At 38.5% G+C, this 19,275-nt stretch overlaps 1 protein-coding gene across 2 annotated transcripts in view; it reads left to right on the top strand.

Annotated features, from left to right (window-relative positions):
• BMPR1A (bone morphogenetic protein receptor type 1A) overlaps positions 1-19,275 on the top strand; it is an 80,779-nt gene that overhangs the window by 29,402 nt on the left and 32,102 nt on the right. Inside the window, exon 2 of one of the 2 annotated variants that reach the window (XM_048944247.1) lies at positions 7,884-8,006. The exons of the other annotated variant lie outside the window; for it this stretch is intronic. The gene's annotated coding sequence lies outside the window, so the exon portion shown is untranslated. The remainder of the gene's footprint in view (positions 1-7,883; positions 8,007-19,275) is intronic. 2 annotated transcript variants of the gene reach the window in all.

Here is a 19,275-nt window from a genome sequence, read left to right as displayed (position 1 = left end):
TATTTAGATAATTATTCAGCATGTCTAAGAACTTCTTAAGTTTTCCTGCCCTGTGTTTGTCTGTGCCCTTAAGGTCTAGTCTGTATGTAGTTATTTTTTTCACAAATCTGTCATTAGAAATCATAGGTCAAGTTGGACAGAACCTTGATTTGGTGCCTGAAGAACTAGAGGCAATGCAGTGTTCCAGCACTCTGAGCTCATAGCTGTTAGATGTAATAGTTGAAGTGGCTGAGAATATTTGAGCAGTTTAGTCTGTATACTGAGTTATCCACATGCATTGCTTCCTACTCAGTGCTGCAATACTTTAATCTAACCTCTGCTCTGAGCTCTGCTTGAGCACAAGTTGAGACCTTGGTGGCTAAGCTAGTCCAGTTTAGACTTGCAAAGCAAGTTCCGTATCATCATGCAAATGGTAAGGATGGAACATCTTTTTATGGTCATATTTTCTGAGATTCTAATGAGTAAATGGTTATTCCAACACTATATAGTTTGTTTTCATCACACTAATTTCCTTAGTTCATTTTTTAAAAATAATTTTGAAGAAATTTTCAGGGACCAAAGCTGCAAGGATAAATTCCTACAGCAAACTTTGGAATCAAATATTTTTGATTCCATAGTTATAGCTTTTATTTGAGGTGATATGCATATTTATTTTAATGTTATCTTTTTTTGCAAAAAGAATTCTTGTTTTTTTGTGGTGATAGGACTAATTGCTATCAGAATAACAAATTAGTCTACTGTATCTGAGTTACCTAAATGTATTACCCTGTTTTTTAAAGACATGAAGTTCAATTCACTTACAGGAGATAATAATCAAATGCTACCAAGATAATTTCATACAGTTTTCTGAATTATAAAGCACGCCTTCACCTTCCTCTACCAATAAAACTGGGGGGTTTTGTACCATTGGATTGTGAAAAACTGGTAAAGCTTTTACTTTTGTATTCCCTGCCAAAGACCTGTGCTTGTGTCTATGCTTGTGACTGTGTACTTGTGTTGAAACGTGTAATTCGTTCTGAAACTAATTTCTCCTGTTTATTTCCTTGGAAACTACAACAGCAACAAAGAACAAAACTACACTGTTTGATGGAGCAAATTCTCAGCTACAAAATGGTATTTTTCAACAGTCACCACTATTAGCTATGCTTTTTGGCAATGATAGATTATTGTAGGCTACTTCAGAATTTATTTAGTCCGATTGCAGCACCTGAAATCAAGTATTTCCACAGTCTGTGTGGTAACTCCAAAGAGAGCAGTAGGTTGGATGTAATATCTTTTATCCTTACCTTAAAGCTGATGTCTACAGAAGGCCCATATTTGGTTGTCTCCTTTAAAAGTTTTCGCAGAGAGGATGTTGGTTCTCTATCTGACTTATCACTGTTTCACATAAATGAGCTTATATTCTGCAGAATATAGGTGAATATACTGGGAACTAAGCTACATGTATAGCCTTATACAGAAACTTGTCAACCTGTGGAATCTCACATGCATCTCACAGGCACAAATGCTTTGTAGCTTTCTGGGCCTCCTCATCTGAGCATCCTTATTGTACATAGTCAGTTTCTTCCAAGCAGTATTGAGAAGCTGTAACTTGTCTGAAGGAAAACTACAGAACATTTTAATGAAGTTCTGGTGTTAAGTATGGCATATCAATGGTGTTTTACTGAAGATTCTTAAGATCTGTTTAAGCTGCCAACAAGTGTCTAGATATTCTTATTTTCATATCTTAATATAAAGAAGTAGGGTTTTGTTTTGTTTTTTTCTTACTTAGAGCACATGTTGTCTTGCTTCCCCCTAGAAGTGTTAGTTTGCTGTCTTGGATGTTAGCGTGTGATCCATGTCACGTTCTGTCAGTAAAACTGAAATGCTTGACAGGCCTGCTGGTGGTGGAGGCCTTTAACCATTCCTTGTTGTGTGACAGACTTTGGTTTCCTTAAAGACTCTTCCATGTTTCCACGTGTTTGAAATTGTTCAGGTGATGGCTCCTTGAGATTCAAGGACCTGAAAAAGCCATGGATGGTTTTCACATACCGGGCTTCAGTTTTTGTGTTCAGCTTATTCAGAAAGTAATTTTGATAGCATCCAAAGACCAAAGGAGTTTGAAGTTGTGATACTATACCAGGAACTTTTTGGTTTTTGTATATATAAAATAGTACGATATATTTAAATGAAAGCATTCCTGAAAGTCATTCTCACATTTGAGTTATTCTGTGAAAAGACAGACTGAGGAAATACTTGGCCTTCTGCAGGAATCTTAGTGGGAGGAGGAAGAGGGTCACCTGTCAAAACATGAACTAATGGTCCTGCGGCACTGGCAGGAGGTAGATTTCACTGGTGCTTTTGTCAGAGAAATTGAAGTCTGGGCAGCATTCCCAGGATCAGTGTTATGATAAGAATGTGCTCCTCTAGGTCTGTGTGCCAAGTGATTGCTTACTGTTGCTTTCATCTGCACAAGGCAAACCACTGTCCCAGTGACAAGGCCCAGTGAGGTTCTGAAGTGCTTTGGGAAAGTGGACTATGAAAGTTAACTGATGACTAAACAAAACAGAGCCTAGGCAGTTTTTGATGATTTTCTGAAATTTAGGAAGAATGAGAAGTATGTGATTACACAGCTAGCCTTATGTTTTTGGGGTGTCAACCGCGGCAGAAGGCCGTGTTAGCTGTGAGAACGGTCTTCAGTATTCTGAGAGGAAGCTCAGACTGTGTGTGCAGTGGAGTTTTCTGGTGGGTACCACTACAGTTGAGGTAAAAGAGTTGTTTTTTTAGATCTCTTACGAATAGAAGCACTTCTCAGAACTGTTTTGGGTACTTGGAGAGCTTTGGGCTATGATGAAAGTAGTTGTTGTACAGCGCAGTCTTTAACCCAGTTGGTTTAGTAACAAAGCTTGGCAAATCAGATTCTGACTTGACTTCTTCATGCTGGATAAACCATCCAACTTTGATGTGTCACCAATGCTGTAAGCTGATGAGATTGCCTTTGGGAATGGCCTACTGAAGAACTGCTTTTGATTTAACAACAAGCTGCTGTCAGATAGCTTTCAGTCTCAAAGTCTGGAGAATCAGCTGATTTTTCACGCTCTTGGCTCATTGGACTTGTGAGTGAAGAATATTTGAAACAACTGAAAGATATACTTCACTGTGAGCATGGAGCCTGCTTTGCAAAGCAGCTATAGATGATTAGCCCCATTAAGTCTTCTGGGTGACTCCAGATGGTGTAGGTATGCCAGAATGAACTGGTAATGATCTCCTAAGAAAGGTGAAGATTTAAAACCTTTCTACTGTAGGAAATTACATCTGCCGGACAAAGTAAGAGCCTAGTAGAATTTTCTGTTCTTTTTGCCAAGGCAGACTTCTGTTATGGATCTGAGTCAATATCACAGGAGGTTGATGTCTGGATTCTTGTCATGACCCCAATAAAAAAAACTCATTGTGTGACAAGGAATTCTGAAGGGTACGGTGCCTTGTGATGTATGTATGAGTACATTTGTCACGGCATAAAACTCAGTTTCTCTTTCTGTCTGTCTCATACTGCACAGGCCAGCCTCACTCAGGAGCTTATTAAAATTAAATTTTAAAATTAGTTTTCAAGGGGTATATTCTTATTGAAGTGGGAGATTGATCAAAAACTGTCTTCTCTCAAGGATTGGATAAAGGTGCTTGAACCATTTTTCAGGCTCTTTAACATCTTGCTACCTGATGTTCAGGCTGCAGAGCACTAAGTTTGTTCAGCCCTAGCATCACTTCATTTTGTGTATTGGTCCCATATGTTTTGAAAGGGCTGTTTGTTTACTAGAATGCTCATATATACCTTTGTTGTTCCACAGACAACACCACCAAGCCTCAGCTGTGCAGCAGGCCATATTGTTTTTGTTCTTCCAGCTTAGTGTGGCTTTTCACACACTAAAAAAGATTTCCTTAAGAAATTCATAGTCTTGAATGTGAACTTTGAAATAGTACCTGAAATTTTGGTATGGCAGCTTTTAAAATTTCTACTCAAATTTTACAGCTATATTAGACTTGTCATAGCAGTATAATCACTGTTTTGATCAGTTTATAGCTTACAGCAGCTCTGGCTACATTTTCCAGTGGCAGTCATAAGACTGAAGCATCTTCCAGAGTACTCTCACTCAGTCTGGACCTGCAGTGTATTTTCTGTGTTCACAAATTTCTAATAAAAACTTTATTTATTTATTTATTTATTTATTTGCCTGTGGTTTACCCTAAAATGGATAATTCTGTTTCTGAGACCTCTCCTGTCTGTTGTTCAAGAGAACTTTCAACTAGCCCTGGGCACTCCAGCGCTGCTTACAGACATGTTATTGGCACCACCTGCTTTCCCCATTCTCCCCTTTGGTCACACTTCCATAAATTTTATTGCCTCCTTTTTGTGTTTTGTTGATTTTTATTTTTTTATTTTTATTTTTGTTTTTGGTCTGATATCACCAAACCCATGCTTACAATTTATAGGAAAACAAGATTCTGCTTCAGAAATTGGGACGGAGGTGTGACCAGTTGAATGGTTAACCCAGCAGAAGTGAAACAATGATGGAGGCTGGATTAGTTGAGAAAGGGGAAAATCTAACTGGAAACTGGAATTAATTGAGGGGTGTTTAGCCCATAATCTGTACCAATGAGTCCTTCTGTGATCATGTACATAACTGCAGTTGAGTTACTGTAACTGTTAATACTTCAATGAACATTTTTCTGAACATAAATAAACGTAAATTTGCATGTAAAATGCACACGACTTTAAGAAGCTTAATAACAAAAATTTCTTTGCAAGTATTTGCCATCTTCATCCTTCTTTTCCTAAGTTTCATGGTAAGTCAGATTTTGTTAAAAGTTAGAGCCTTCCTTAGCATCCTGTTTTCTGGCAGTTGTAGGCTTCCTCTGCACTGGCCATTCCTCTTTGTTTCTGGGCTACAAGCGTGTTTATTCAGCTATAGATTTGTCAGATACTGGATTTTAGCAGTCACATAGCAAAGCCCTTCATCTACTTGATGATTGTTTATTCTACTCTAAAATTTCTAGCTTATATTAAATGTTCCTTTTTTAATTCTCTTTGAAATAAAGGGTAATTCTCACTTTTTCCCAACTACAAGAAGATGCTTTGGGGATGAATACGTCATTTAAGATTTAAAATAAAAATTAAGTATCAAAGCTGAAAGCTGACAAGATAGTGTCTGAGTTTTAGCTGGGATGGAATCATTTTCTTTAGAGTGTCTGCTATGATTAGTTTCTAGGAGAAGAACAATGTTGATAACACACTGGTGTTTATAGTTGCTGCATTGTACAGGGCCAGGGCTGCTATCAGCAAAGGTCCCAAGGAACTAGGAGGGAACAGAATTAGTATTTCTTCCTATCTGTGGGCCTGTGTCTCAGCTGTGGAGAAGCTGTCCCAGGAATTCCAGCAATTCAGAGATGCTGTGTCTTGCTCCCCACCTGTACAAACCAATCTCAGCTATTAGAAGTAAGCACTCCTCCGCTCAAAGGATATAGTGAGTACTCGCCATGTACCATCCTGTGGTTTCCCCTTTGTGACCATGGGGAGGGTGTGAGGAAGCGAGGTGGAAAACCCACCTCAGCCCTCAGGCACTGGTAGCTGTGGAAAACTCAACAGGGAGTCCTTCCAGGCTGGGTATTCTAACTGTTCCTTGTGACCTGCTGGTGACTGCATATTTACACTTATCTGGGTTAGCAAGTATATTATAATTAGTATATTAATGTAATTCGGGTGTCTTTTTTTTTCAGATTGAGTGGTGACATTCTGAGTTAGTAGTGTATGAAGAATTCAAATTTAATCCTGTTGTAAAAATTTCCAAATCAATCTGGATTGACTAGTGTGAAGTGCTGAGAGCCCATGTGCTTTTGAAGCTGTTAGTGCTTCTTGTAGTCACTGCAGTAGATAAAGTTCTAATGAAGTGAAGATGCATTGTGAATAACTTAGTAAATAGCTTGATTTGTAATTGATGACATTTTTCTGCAAAATGCCACTGAGAATGACATAAAATATTTTGAAAAACTACTGTTAGCAGTTGAGCATTCTGGATAACAATAACGTAAGTCACTGCTTTTTATAAAGTTAAGTACATTCTGACGTAGCATCTCATGCTGATGAAGAGATTGTGTAAAAGTAACAGAATGAGGTCACTCAAATTAATATTAACTTCACTCACCTCTGAGATTTTTGTAGCCCTCTAAAAAAAAAAAGAGGCGATGAATTTGATGTTGACACACAAATTTAATAAGTCATGAAAGAGGCTGTGCCCGTGTTACCCAGTGATGTAAGAGAATCAGATCTGTCCAGAGCAGAGAACCTAACAGGCACTCTGTAGAGGCTGTGAGGGTTTTACTTGAATATCTTGATTAAAGATAGGGAGAGAGATGGATTTATTTTGCAGATACAATGCATCTTTGCATGGCAAGAATGTATTTTTCTATTCTGCCATGGAAGAAATAGCTGTCAAGTGTCAGCCTGTCTGCTCAGTGGAGACAGTTGTCTTGAAAAACTGGTGCCATCCGATACTCAGGGTGGTTTCGGATTGCCATTTTGCACAGATTTATTATTCATTACCAGGACTATTAAACCTCAGTGTGTTAGGAGCAGTACTTATAAATGGACGTGGAGACAGAAGTATTTTGACCTTGTGATGATAATGTTCTTATGGTGCTTAGAAAGGAAACAGGAAGTGGACACAAACTTTTCCTCTGCTAGAAATCATGTGGGTGCATGCTTCATCCATCCCTTTTCCTAATGCTGTTGGCCTTCACATTCAAAAATAAGGCATTAAATTACTAGATTGTAAGATTGGTTGTGTATTTTTAACCATCTGTGTTAGTGATGTTTGAGCTTCTGTTTTACTGTCGAGGTCATGTTTGCAGAGTGGAAGTTCTTAGTGATAAAATTCTTGTGTGCTGTTTCTAAAAGCTTCAGATAGAAAAGAAACATTCAGAAATTGTGATGTGATAAAATGGGAAGAGCTGGCAATATGTGCCACATGCTCAAGTTGAAATCTAAGTAGAAAAGCTGATAAGCCCAAAATTCATGTTATGTTTGAAAACCAAGGGCCAATTGACACAAGTCAGGCTTGCTCTCAACTGTTAGAACGCTGCGTGAGATCCTGCCCCTTGCTCTTCTCTCATGTTTGGATGTAGGCTATTTCACAGACATGAACAAAAAATCAAACTCAGTATTTTATTTCCAAACTTCTGGCTTGCTTTTTCTTCTGAGGAGCAATCATGCTTGTGTGTAACTTCAATAAACCTGGTGATGCTTTCTCAAAATACTGGAGTTCCTTGTGTGATGGAACTAGTGGGGTCATACTAGTGTATTTTTGTTGCGAATCTGCAGTCCTGAAGATTCTTGAGTGTTTAATAAAGGTTGATTGGAGCATTATTTCTTTTTTTTTCCCATTTGTGCCATCAACAATACATCCAACTCCTAATCTGTTTTAGAAATAAAATTGGAGAAACTGAGTGGCTTGTAAACCTGATTGCTGGAGGACAGGTGAATCCAGGAGTTACTGGATGGTAATTGGCAAAGATGAGGAAGGCACATAGGTTTCCTATGAATAAGTTTCCTACCTAGAGGGACTTTTAGCATCCCTCCTCCCCAGGATCTCCCATCATCTACGACAAACCCGTATGTCACCTAAAACACTGAATTGAAAATGCTTTTCAGTACGAATATTACGTAACTATACAACTGCTAGAAGTGTAACAGTCTAAAAAGTTGGATTTTTTTCTAGGAGCAGGTCATAATGGCAGATGGCTTCCATTATTTTGGATATCAGTATCTTCAATATGTAGTTTGCGTTATGTTCTATAAGCTGTCAATACAATTTCTTTGGATAACTCGTAAGTAAAATTTTTTTATTTTACAGATTCATAGAAATATGCGTTTCCATAGTACCACCTTTGAACTAATGAAGTGGAAATACAGATGAAAACAGTCTGGAGGAAGCTTGAAGTACAATATAGTTTCATTCAGTTTCTTAATTCTGAAGGTAAATATATCAAAAATATTTTTAATGTTTCTGGAGTAAATATGTGTATGATAAGCAGCCACCTTATCTTTCCTTTAAAAAATTTTAAAGTTGCTGCTGCTTTTTTTTTTTTTTTTAATGCTGATGACAGTGTTTTTAACATCATGCTGAAACTGCTGTTTGGTCTTCTTTCTGTTCTGTGTATCACTTAAGAAAAGAAGACAAATGAGTATCAAATACAGGCATTTATTTTACTGAGAGAGATTGGAAAAAAGTTATTACTATACAAATTCTGTTTGCTGTAACCTGCCAGGTTATAGTCAGGTCACAGTTATAATTAATCTTTTACTGGAAGTAAATGACTAGTTTTGCTGCTAAGTGACAGATGCCTGTTGGCCATCTTGTCCTCTGGCATAGTGCCTGATGACTACAGAGTTTTATTACATTGTTTTTTTCTAATTGTTACTGCTATTAGTAATGGTTTTTCATACTACATTCCACTGCCTTAATATTTTGAAGTCATTCCTGTGATTGATTATGAACGCTGTGCGTGGGGTTTTGGTGTGTTGTTCCAAGTTTGCTGTTTTGCAGTGTCTGAAGCTTTTTTTCCTTTACGCAATTAAGACACTGATTACAATCATCCTGTTATGTTGGATTTTGACAAGTTTCAGAATTCTCTTCTGCAACATTAATTCAGTTGGTATTGGCCCTTCTGTCTTCTCACTGTCGTTGCTGAGGCAATGCCCACATACAGCGTTCAGATCTGTGACTGTTGGCCCTTCCTCTCTCTTTTTCCCATTTGGGTATGAACATTGTCTCATAAGAGATGGAACAGCTTCAGAGACTTGCGCTCTCAGGCTTCACCAGTCATCTGTTCTTTTTCAAAGGAAGTTTGCTTCTTGAATTATGTTAGTTCTGTAGCTTACGGCCCTTATTACAAATTCACCTTACATCTCTTTTCAGGAAAATAGAAATTCAGGTACAGCAGCTCTATCTCTCTTTCACTTGCAAAGATCAGCCAAGGGAGGTTGAAAGGAGTTTTTATGTTTGATATATCCTACTTAGAGAAACATGGTTTTAGAGAAAATCCTGCAAGGAAAGGATCAACATAGAATTTGACTAACCTGTATTTTTTTTCTTCTGCTGATTTATTATTTGAAAACAGTAACTTTCTGCACACCATAAACAAATTGACAAAGCTCTAAAGCTTGAACTCATGCTGAGAAGTGCAAAATCTGTAGTCAAATCTACAGTACGTCAGGTGAGGAAGATCCTAATCTGGTCTACATGGCACACGTCTTGATTTATGTTAGCTTTTATAATCCTATTTTACTCAAGTTTTTGTGTCTGACAGTACAAGAAGATAGGCAAGCTTTTATTCTTTTTTTGCATTTAATCACATGCTCCTCATATTGGAGAAAGGATAATTCAAAGACCAGTTCTACTGTGTTTCTTGCAGCCAAAGTAACCTTAGATCTAGCACATTTATGCACTACTAAAAAGTTAAAGGGCAGTGCTGAAAATAACAGGCTTTGCATTGACACAAAGCAAAAAACAAATTTATTCCTATTTTTTTTCCTGTGAAGAGGAGCAGATCATTTCTCATCCAATGACAAAGACAACTGAACAATACATAACAGGCTAGATATAAGGAAAAAATCTTATACAGTGAGATTGGTGAAGCACTGAAACACGTTGCCTAATGTTATGGTTGATGTCCTTGGAGACTTTCAAGGTGAGGCTGGATCAGGCCCTGGGCAACCTGGGGTAGCTGTGATGTCCCTGTTCATCGCAGGGGAGTTGGACTAGATGGCCCTCAGAGCTTCCTTCCAACTCTAAGGATTCTATGATTCTATAATTTTTTCTTTTAAATTGTTACAGAGTTCTTTCAAAATGTGTCACTGTCTTAAAAGATCTCTCTTTTGTCTACCAGAAATAACAGCTTCTCTTCTCAGCATGGAATTACAAAGAAATATCAGAACAGAGATTGTGGAGAACTTTTTCATGCTAACAGGAGACTGTATACGCTAGGGGCTGTCTGTAGCATTGAAGAACATCATTAAACAGGACAGAACCACAACAGCCAATGAGAAGAATGATAAATGTGTGGAATTGAAAGGATAATATGTGTTTGGAGTTTTACAGGAATAGAGAATCATTAAGGGTGGGGAATGTGTCATCACAGAACAGTTCTTTCATCCTCTTGCCCACTGTTCTCAGTGATCCCATTCCTAACGTATGTAGAGCTGATGCAGTAGCTGATTCAGAGGAAAAGGGAAAACTTTCATGAAAAATCTCTCTCCTTTCATGTAAGAGACCTGAGAGAAAGGTACTTTTTCAGAGACTGCATATGTAGATTGGTTGAAATAAGGAATACCAGTAAATATTTATGCCTTTGAAATAACACCTGTATTTTCTTCTTAAGCATCTTTAAGATACTGTCCTTATTTGAAATAAGCTCGAAAACAGGCAGATGCCCTTCTATTGCACAGTGGGAAAAAGAAAGGGACTTTTTTTGCCAATATTTGTTTATTTTTGTTCTCTGATGACGCTGGGCAAAAACTGTCATGTGGCAGAGCACAAGTAGATGCACTTGGACTGAAAACTCCAGATGAAATACGCTTTTAAAAATAGAATGGTGGAGAAAAAAATAATGCCACAAAGCCATAAAAACTGCACAAGTTACTTCCCCTCCCCCTCCTGTCCCTTGTGCACTGTATTTTTCAGTAGTTAGATTATTAGCAGTAGATGGAGAGGGGAAGTTGTTTGATACTTTTCTTGTAGGTGAACAGATAATCTGACAAAAAGTAATACAGTACCATTGTTCCTCAAGATTTCACTATCTTGACACAGCTTGTACAATTTTTACTGAAGATTTTTACTTGAAAGTCAGAAAGTGTGAAAATAAAAGAGGGCAAGTCTTTGCAAGTCTGAACCAAGCAAACCCAGAATTTTTTGCTAGTCACTTCTGTTTTTACGTGTTCTACCTTCTCTTTTCATTCCTTTTGTAATTTAATTTTAATAGCCAGGTAACAGGCAAAAGATGAGAAATCAAGGTTACTAAAGCCAAAAGAGGGAAAGAATATAAATACTGGCTTTAGATGGAGTGTATCATCCCAGATGTTGGTCAGCCAATTTACTCCCTAAGTGAGATCAGCCTGTAGTCTTGCATTTCACACCATGAAGTGCTTTCAGTTGAATTTTTGGCGGGGGCATTTTGACACCCACAAAACCCTGTGAAAGTGAATGCTTTAATTGTAAATTTATGCTGTGAAAAAGATGATGTTATCATCTAAAACTTCATTTGTCACTTCCTAAGTGGTATACCAATTTGTGATTAAATCTTTTTGGCTATCTCCTCTGTGTTAAGGTTCAGTGAAGCATGTCATGCATCTCTGACAGCTGTTGACCTCTCAAGATGAGGAATAATCCTCATTTATTTTGGTCTGTGTTTAATGCAGAATGTCTTTTTAATATGGCATTTCCTTGTACTTCTGGTAGCTGTACCTTATTTTTGGGGCTCTGTAAAATTCTCTTGCGTTTACTTAGTAGGGTAGATACCTACTTCTTGACTGTAACTGTGAATGTGTGCAAGTCTTCAGCATTTGCATGATGTAAGTGGAGAAATGTGGCATGGTATATTGCACTTAATCAATATGGCCGTATGTTCTTAGTTACCTTCTGCAACTAGTCTCCTATGTCATGTTGTCTCTTTATTTCATATAAAGATTTTGTTTGTGTGATTAGTTTTTCTTCAGGGTGTTGAAAACAACTTGGATTACTTCAATATATATTTTCCATTAAACCTTAAAATACTCCCTTAATTCATCTTGCCTTTAGGAGGCAATAACTAGAAGAAGATTAAAGACCTCTGATCTAGTGATGCTTAACCAGCAACTTCAGTTGACAGTTTTGGAATAAATTCCTATCTTTCAGCTTCTATTGCCTGTAGAGTCACCTTTTTACCCTCCCGGGCTGGTGGTGATAGGGCTATTTCATCTCGTGATGGAGATTCTTCATTTAGTAGCCAGGATCACATCAAGTGTTTCAGAACAAAATCTTGAAGCTATGAGATGTTTTTCTTGCAATGGTTTTCTTATTAATCATCAAGATCTCCTCTGTTGAATAAGGAAGCAATTATTCTAAAAGGTTGGGGTAGTTGTCTTTGAATTTTCTTGGCAGCAAACTATTGGCTAGGAGTTAATTCTATAGCAAACAGGCTCAGCCACTTCAGACTCAAACCACAAATGGGAAATGCAGGTCAGTATGCTCATAGCATTTTCCAGGAGTGGAGTAACCAGAAATCCGTGTCCTCTTTTTTATCTGCTGATCAAAACAGGAAGTGCCAGTGATTCCACTCTAGAGTTGTTCACTTCTGATGCATGCTGTCACACATCCTTTGGAAAGTAGTGTGTGTCTAATCTGTGGTCGATGTCCTCTTGACAGTACTTCCTTTTTTTAGATCCATTTGTCCTAGTTTCACCCAAGTTGTTCAGTAGTATGACCATCTTGCTCTCAGAAAGCTTAACACATGGGACTTCCTGATTGCTGGACCAAGACTGTCAGGAAGATCAAGTTATGCTGTTCTGCAGTCCCTTTATGCTCATTTTTATGTTGAACCTGTTAAGCTCAGAATCTCCTGTTGAAAGTCTGGTGAGTAACAGCTCTTAGGAAATCTGGGCAAGTTCCTGTGTAGCAAGAGGAGGCAGTAAGACTGGTGAGCTGCTGGGCACAAGTTGCCCAGAGAGGTGGTGGGAAAACCCATCCCTCAAGACATTCAAGGTCAGGCTGCACCATGGTCTGAGCAACCTGGTCTAGCTGTGGATGTCCATGTTCATTGCAGGGGACTTTTAAGGGTCCTTTCCAACTCAAACAGTTCTATTATTCGATCAGGTTCAATTTTATATCTTATTTATGTATCTGGGGATGGGAACTTAATATGGTAGAGTGGAGAATTAAGAATAGGAGAAGTATAGAGGGAATGCATTCATGGAACGATCTGAAGATGTTCATGTTGATGGGAATGTATTTTACAGACAGTATTATGCAGTTAGAAGCATTCCTGATTTTCTGTTTTGGTTGTTTCTTGACTTGGTTAAATTTAAACATTTAAATGAAGAATGGTAAGATGTAGTTACGTTCTAAACAATAACACAAGGAACGTTTTGTTTTCATTTCAAGTACGGCTTCTCTTTCTTCCCATAGTGCAGTATGAAATGGCTGGTTTCCTTGTTTCTGAGATGTGGTATGCTTAAAAAAAATGAAGAATAAACAGTAACAAAGTCTTGGTAAAGAAGGCTTATTTTTTATCGTGTATTTCAAAAATGTTTTGTGCTTATGACACAGTACAAGATTTCAGAGTCTTGAGTAATTGGAGTATTTTAAAACTTAAGTAGTCAACTTCAAAACTTCATAGAAATACATACAGTGGAATATAATCTGAGTAACTAGGCAGTAAATATTAATGTCTTGGTTAGTTATCTGCTATTTAAATATTCTGCCTTTTTTTTTTAACAGGAAGGTCTGTTAATGCTATAGAAGGAGGATCATTTGTTGATAAGTTATTTAAAAAAAAAAAAAAGCTTTTTGTTTGCTATGAACTGACTCATGATAATGTCAGTAGTTACTTCTAACAATGTAAATGCCAAAAAGTAACGCTAACTTGGCTGTATTTATCAATAATGTGAAGGGCAAACTAACAGGAAAAAAGGCAAGATTATGTAATCCGGAAAAAATATAAAGGAAGTACACAACTCCGGAATGACTGATTAAGTCAGGATGATGAAAGACAGAGTCATTTGATCCATTTGGAGTGAATTTAAGGTAAGGAAAATATATTCCTGTAGGATGAGCAATGTCAAATATTTCCTTTAGTGGAGGTAAAAGGAGTCTTAGAAACATTATTGCATATCTGCATCTGGAAGGGGGTGAGAGACTGTCATCTTGGTAAGCAGAACCTGTTACCCACCTGTTCTTGTGAACGTGGTGGCTGTCACATACAGTGCATGCATGAAGGCAGTAGGATGGATGGCCCTGTCTTGAATGACTTGAATGACAGGTTGGGGGATGAGCAGCTGGAGGGGAGCTCTGCGGAAAGGGACCTGGGTGTCCTGGTGGACGACAGGTTGGCCATGAGCCAGCAGTGTGCCCTTGTGGCCAAAAAGGCCAATGGCTTACTGGGGTGCATTAAAAAGAGCGTGGCCAGCAGGTCAAAGGAGGTGATCCTCCCCCTCTACTCTGCCCTGGTAAGACCTCATCTGGAGTACTGCGTCCAGTTCTGGGCTCCCCAGTACAAAAAAGACAGGGATCTCTTGGAAAGAGTACAGCAGAGGGCCACGAAGATGGTGAAGGGCCTGGAGCATCTCCACTATGAGGAAAGGCTGAGTGAACTGGGTCTGTTCAGCCTTGAGAAAAGGAGACTGAGAGGGGACCTGATCCAGGTCTATAAATATCTAAGGTGTGGGGGGCAGAATGGCAAGGATGGACTCTTTTCAGTGGTGAGTGGAGACAGGACAAGGGGAAACGGCTGGAAACTGGAGCATAGGAAGTTCCGCACAAACATGCGCAAGAACTTCTTTACAGTGAGGTGACGGAGCACTGGAACAGGCTGCCCAGGGAGGTGGTGGAGTCTCCTTCTCTGGAGATGTTCAAGACCTGCCTGGATGCCTACCTGTGCGACCTGCTGTAGGGAACCTGCTTTGGCAGGGGGGTTGGACTCGATGATCTCTGGAGGTCCCTTCCAACCCCTACAATTCTGTGATTCTGTGATTCTGTGACTTTGTGAATGCACATGGTAGAGCGCTGCTTTACAGCTGAGGACTTGGAGGACGTGGCCTTTGGAGTTTTTGCCTCTGTGAAAACATGTTGCAATAGTGTTTAATATGTATATTGAAAGAGTAGGCATGTGAATGAGCAAATGGGGGGAAGCTTTAGCCTGTATTTGTGTGTTTTGTATACATACTTCTGAAGAAAATAGAAGCTTTGATGTGTATGATTTTTAGCTTGAGTTTCCTGGAAGCTGTAGGTTGCTTACACTGATAAGGAAGTTTCCATGCACAGGTGACTCCTTGCTGTGACATATATGAGGCATCTTGCACCCAGATTTTAAAGGTCTGTGGCTGGTCGCAGTGACAGAAAATATGGGCCTGTTGGAGACTGAGTAATGCTAGAAGGGTCCCAAGAAGGTCAGAGGTTTCACGGTGAGGTTGTGTAGAACATACCCCAAAGCGTTGGACCTCTCCTCAAAGACACTGATCTTTTCCCAAGATTTGAATGACTTATTCACTTGTGTGGTTTCAAGTTGCTAGTTTTTGAAACACTGATTAAAAACCACCTAACTGGAAAGAGGAATGGAAATACATATTTGGGAGGTGATAAAGGATTGATCATAATGAGATACTGTGCTGCATTTGCTAGAGGTGGTTCAGTAATGGTGAGTTGTTCTGTCCCTTTTTTTTCTGTCAAAAATAGTTCTTTATGCTCTTTAAATCACAACAAAATTTGTTCCCTTTGAATCTGTAGTTTTCCTGTAACCCATTATTTTTCCCTCACATATTTCATTTAAATAATCAGCCTTAATTCTGACCTGTAGTTATATTCAGTCACAGTAACCAGCCCTGAAATATAAGCTTTTCTACAGTTTGATCTTTTCCTTTGTCACCTTTTTGTGGACCACACCTGAAATATTTACAAACACTGCTAATGAACCTGCTCCTTTTGAAAAGCAGAAATAATCAGTACTATTTTGTTCTACTGACACATGATAAGCTTATGTTCTTTGAATTTTCTGCCCTCAGAAAGTTATTTCTGGAGTTATTTCACATACAATTATGGACAGGAATAAGGAGTACAGCAACCTTTTTTTTTTTTTAAGCAGTTAATTCAAGTAATTTTGCTATGCATGAAAATTGATCAGTTTTTAGTTGCTGTCATTAGAATATGAATCAATTCAGAAATCAGGGATGCACTTTGGTAGACATTTCATATCAAAAATTTCAAGATGAGTTTAAGTGCATGCAAGATTTTGAGTGATGGAGATGGGAGACAAGTGTTGAAACAGGGATTTTGATGCTATCATATGATGCAGGGACAACTGATGTTTTTTCTTGAAAATGTACATGAATTGCTTGATGGGGATCATTAGTTTGAACACTGTTATCCAGCAGTCTTGTGGGGTGCTTGCATGCAGCTGTCACCTTGCAGTTGATGAACAGTGCAAACACAAGTTTTGACCTGGATTTATCCGTGGTTCTCCTCAGCAGCGAGTTGAGTTCAACCAGAACTATTTAATTTTTACATTGCACCTGTCATACGTCCTCTAACCAGCAACTACTTGGTAACTGCAGCAGGTACCGAACTGACTGGCCCCCATGGCTCAGGCTGGTGTAGGAAACATGAAGATCTAGGTTTTGCTGAGGAGAAAAAAAAAAGTCAGGTGCCCCTCAAGTCTGACACCACAATAATCTGTGTTGCACTTAAGTCACATGGTGAAGTTAAAATGAGAATTTTCTCTGTGCTTTCCCTTATTATATGATGCCAGTACTTTATCTTGCTGTTTTTTTGGTTTTTTTTTAAGACAGCTTAAATTCACAAAGAAAAAAAAATAGAATATTTGGGCTTGAATACAGTTGATAACTGTATCTGGATTTATCAATAACAAAACAAATTACTTTTTTGTTGGAAATGCTCTGAGGGTTGTTTGTTGGATTTTTTTTTTTTGGGTGCTTTTACACCGAGCGTTGAAAACAGTTGTTTGACAACCAACATCATTCCATCATCATCACAGTGATTAATACTCTTTTCCTTCATACAGTGGTGAGGCTTTTTCTTCCTTCCCATTTATAGATTTTTTTGTTTGTTTGTTTCCATTACCAAAGCCTTTGTGGAGTTTTTCACCTTGACAGTGGTTCCTCCATATCATACAGCTGCAAGTTCTGGGAAGTTAAGCATGTTATGTCTGGATTGATGTTATTTTTTTCTCTCCCCTTCACAGCAATTGGTGAAAATAGAAAATCTGTACACTTACAATACAGCCAGTGTGTAAGACTGTCTTTCGTGTCCAGTTGTACAAACAATGCTCCATACTGGAAGATTGGCCCTGGGTGCTGTTTGCATCTAAGGGACTGTGGCAGTCTCTTAACAGATGGTAAATGTTACTGCTTTGTCACTTGAAGAGTGTTATTAATGGAGTTTGATTCCATATTGATAGTGTTAACAGATCTGAAAAGTGCATCTTTCAGTTACAGCTAGAGCCAAGGAGATGGTGATGGGCCTCATGTTAAGCCCAGCCTTCAGTCTTACAAGACAGAGGTGTCTAATTGTTTTACTGCTGTAAAAAAAATGGTAGTAAAAAATCACCAGGATGCTTATGGCTTATTTGGCAATGAAACTACCTTGGACCATTAAGTTATGTGTAAAGATGGGGAGGCAAGTCTTCATCCTTGACAGATAATATGCGTGTGGAGTAGGAGTTGATCATTGAAAGGTAAAGGATTGTGAAAGAAATAAGGATTTGATAGTGTAGATGTGGAAGGATCTCTGAATGCAGTAACGGCCTTGACAGAATAATGCAGCAAAAGACAGAATGTGGTGGTTACATGACAGTGGATTTGAATGACTGCAGAATATCCAAACTGCAAAACTAATAGAGGTGATCAGGAGGTAGATGCATTTATTTTCAATACTTTAGTTTAAGGAATTATTGAGACATCAGAGGAGATAGATACGTTCAAGCTTGAGGATGATGGGGGGCGAAAGAGGCAGAATGTTATTATACAATTATGTCCAAGACTTTCCTGTAATACTGAGCATGGGCAGGTTGTCATATACTGCAAGGGTCAAAGAGCAAAAGCAGGGAAACAACAAAGGTTGACAGAAGGAATATATTACAAACTCAGTACCTTCTTAGATTCCTTAGATATGTAGTGTTACTTTCTTACCATATGAAGAGAAAAGGTGACTTGAAGAAAAGGAAAAGAACAAAGAAGAAAAGAACATTTTAGCTAGAAGTGTTTTAATATAAGAAGAAAAAATACAACGAAGAGAACCAATTTACATGTTGACGTATTGTCCTTAAATCTGCTGTGCTATGGTTGTTGAAAACCTTTTCCTGGTAATATTATCAGTTTGCAGTCAGAAGGTGGTGCAACTAATGGAGAAACACTAGTAATAGAGCCACTGAGCTCCCAGTTGAAATATTTTAATCTGTTTTCTAGTTCTGCTTCTTGTATGTTTGTTTTTGGTGAACTTTGTGTGAAAAATTTTAACAGTATTGCTTCACTGCAAGGAAACAGGGGACTGTAACTGTTGAAGTATAAACATTACCTTTGAACTCTGTCATTGTCCACTAATTGAAATATTACCGTTCGGACTTAGAAATGTCTTTGAAGCTATATTTGATGAAAGTACATTGTTCAAACTTAAGAGAAGCAGTTTGTGTGCATGCCATGTTGTTTCTGTAGTTATTTAACCGAGCAAATCTACAGTGCACTTAGTTTAATGCAAATCAAGGTTAAACTCCTACTTTTGTCTCAGCAAGCCTTGCAGAATATCCAGTCAGAATACTAAGTGGTCCAAGAGGCTCAGCTGCATTCATCCAAAGTCCTGGAAGTTTTTCCCAAAGCAGTAATACTTTCTTACATGTTTCACAATTAAAAACTGAATACTGAGGATAAAAGTAGAAACTGAATGTAGCCTAGTAATAATTTTGGATAATTTATACCGTAAATATAGACTTTCTTAATATAGACATCAAATTTAATACCTGTTATTTGTGAAGTAACCATGCTTGAGCATGGTGTGCTTTATACATAAGTACATAACTGAATTCCTTCCAAGTTCTACATGAGATAATTAATGTTGTAATTACAGAATACTTGCAGTTAGCTGGTTTATTTCTTTCTATCCTTTATTTGTGCTGAAACTTTATTTCTGCGGAAACTTTGTTAACCACCCATGCACCAGGGCTCTCTCTCCTTGCAATCCAGAGCAGCTGCTGGTGAGAGGGCTTGTGATGTTGCTATCCCAGCCACCTCGCTCATTTGCTGGAGGTCAGTGCCTCCGTGGCACTATCAGCCTTGTGCCAGCTCCACGGCACAGCTGTTCAGAGACCGGCATATTAATTTGAACTGCCAGGCACTCTGATTTAGGCCATGCAAGACTTGCTGCTGACAATGCTTGCTCACCTCTTGTGCCCTTACTGTGGAGGCGGTCACCTCCTCGTGTTTTGCATCTGGAGCCTGTAACCTTATGAAAATATCCCAATGTGAGTTCTAAGGTGGGTGGTGAGGCT

Source organism: Lagopus muta, chromosome 5, assembly GCF_023343835.1.
Source record: "Lagopus muta isolate bLagMut1 chromosome 5, bLagMut1 primary, whole genome shotgun sequence".
Lineage (NCBI taxonomy): Eukaryota > Metazoa > Chordata > Aves > Galliformes > Phasianidae > Lagopus > Lagopus muta.
This window is presented reverse-complemented; position numbering and strand designations above follow the sequence as displayed.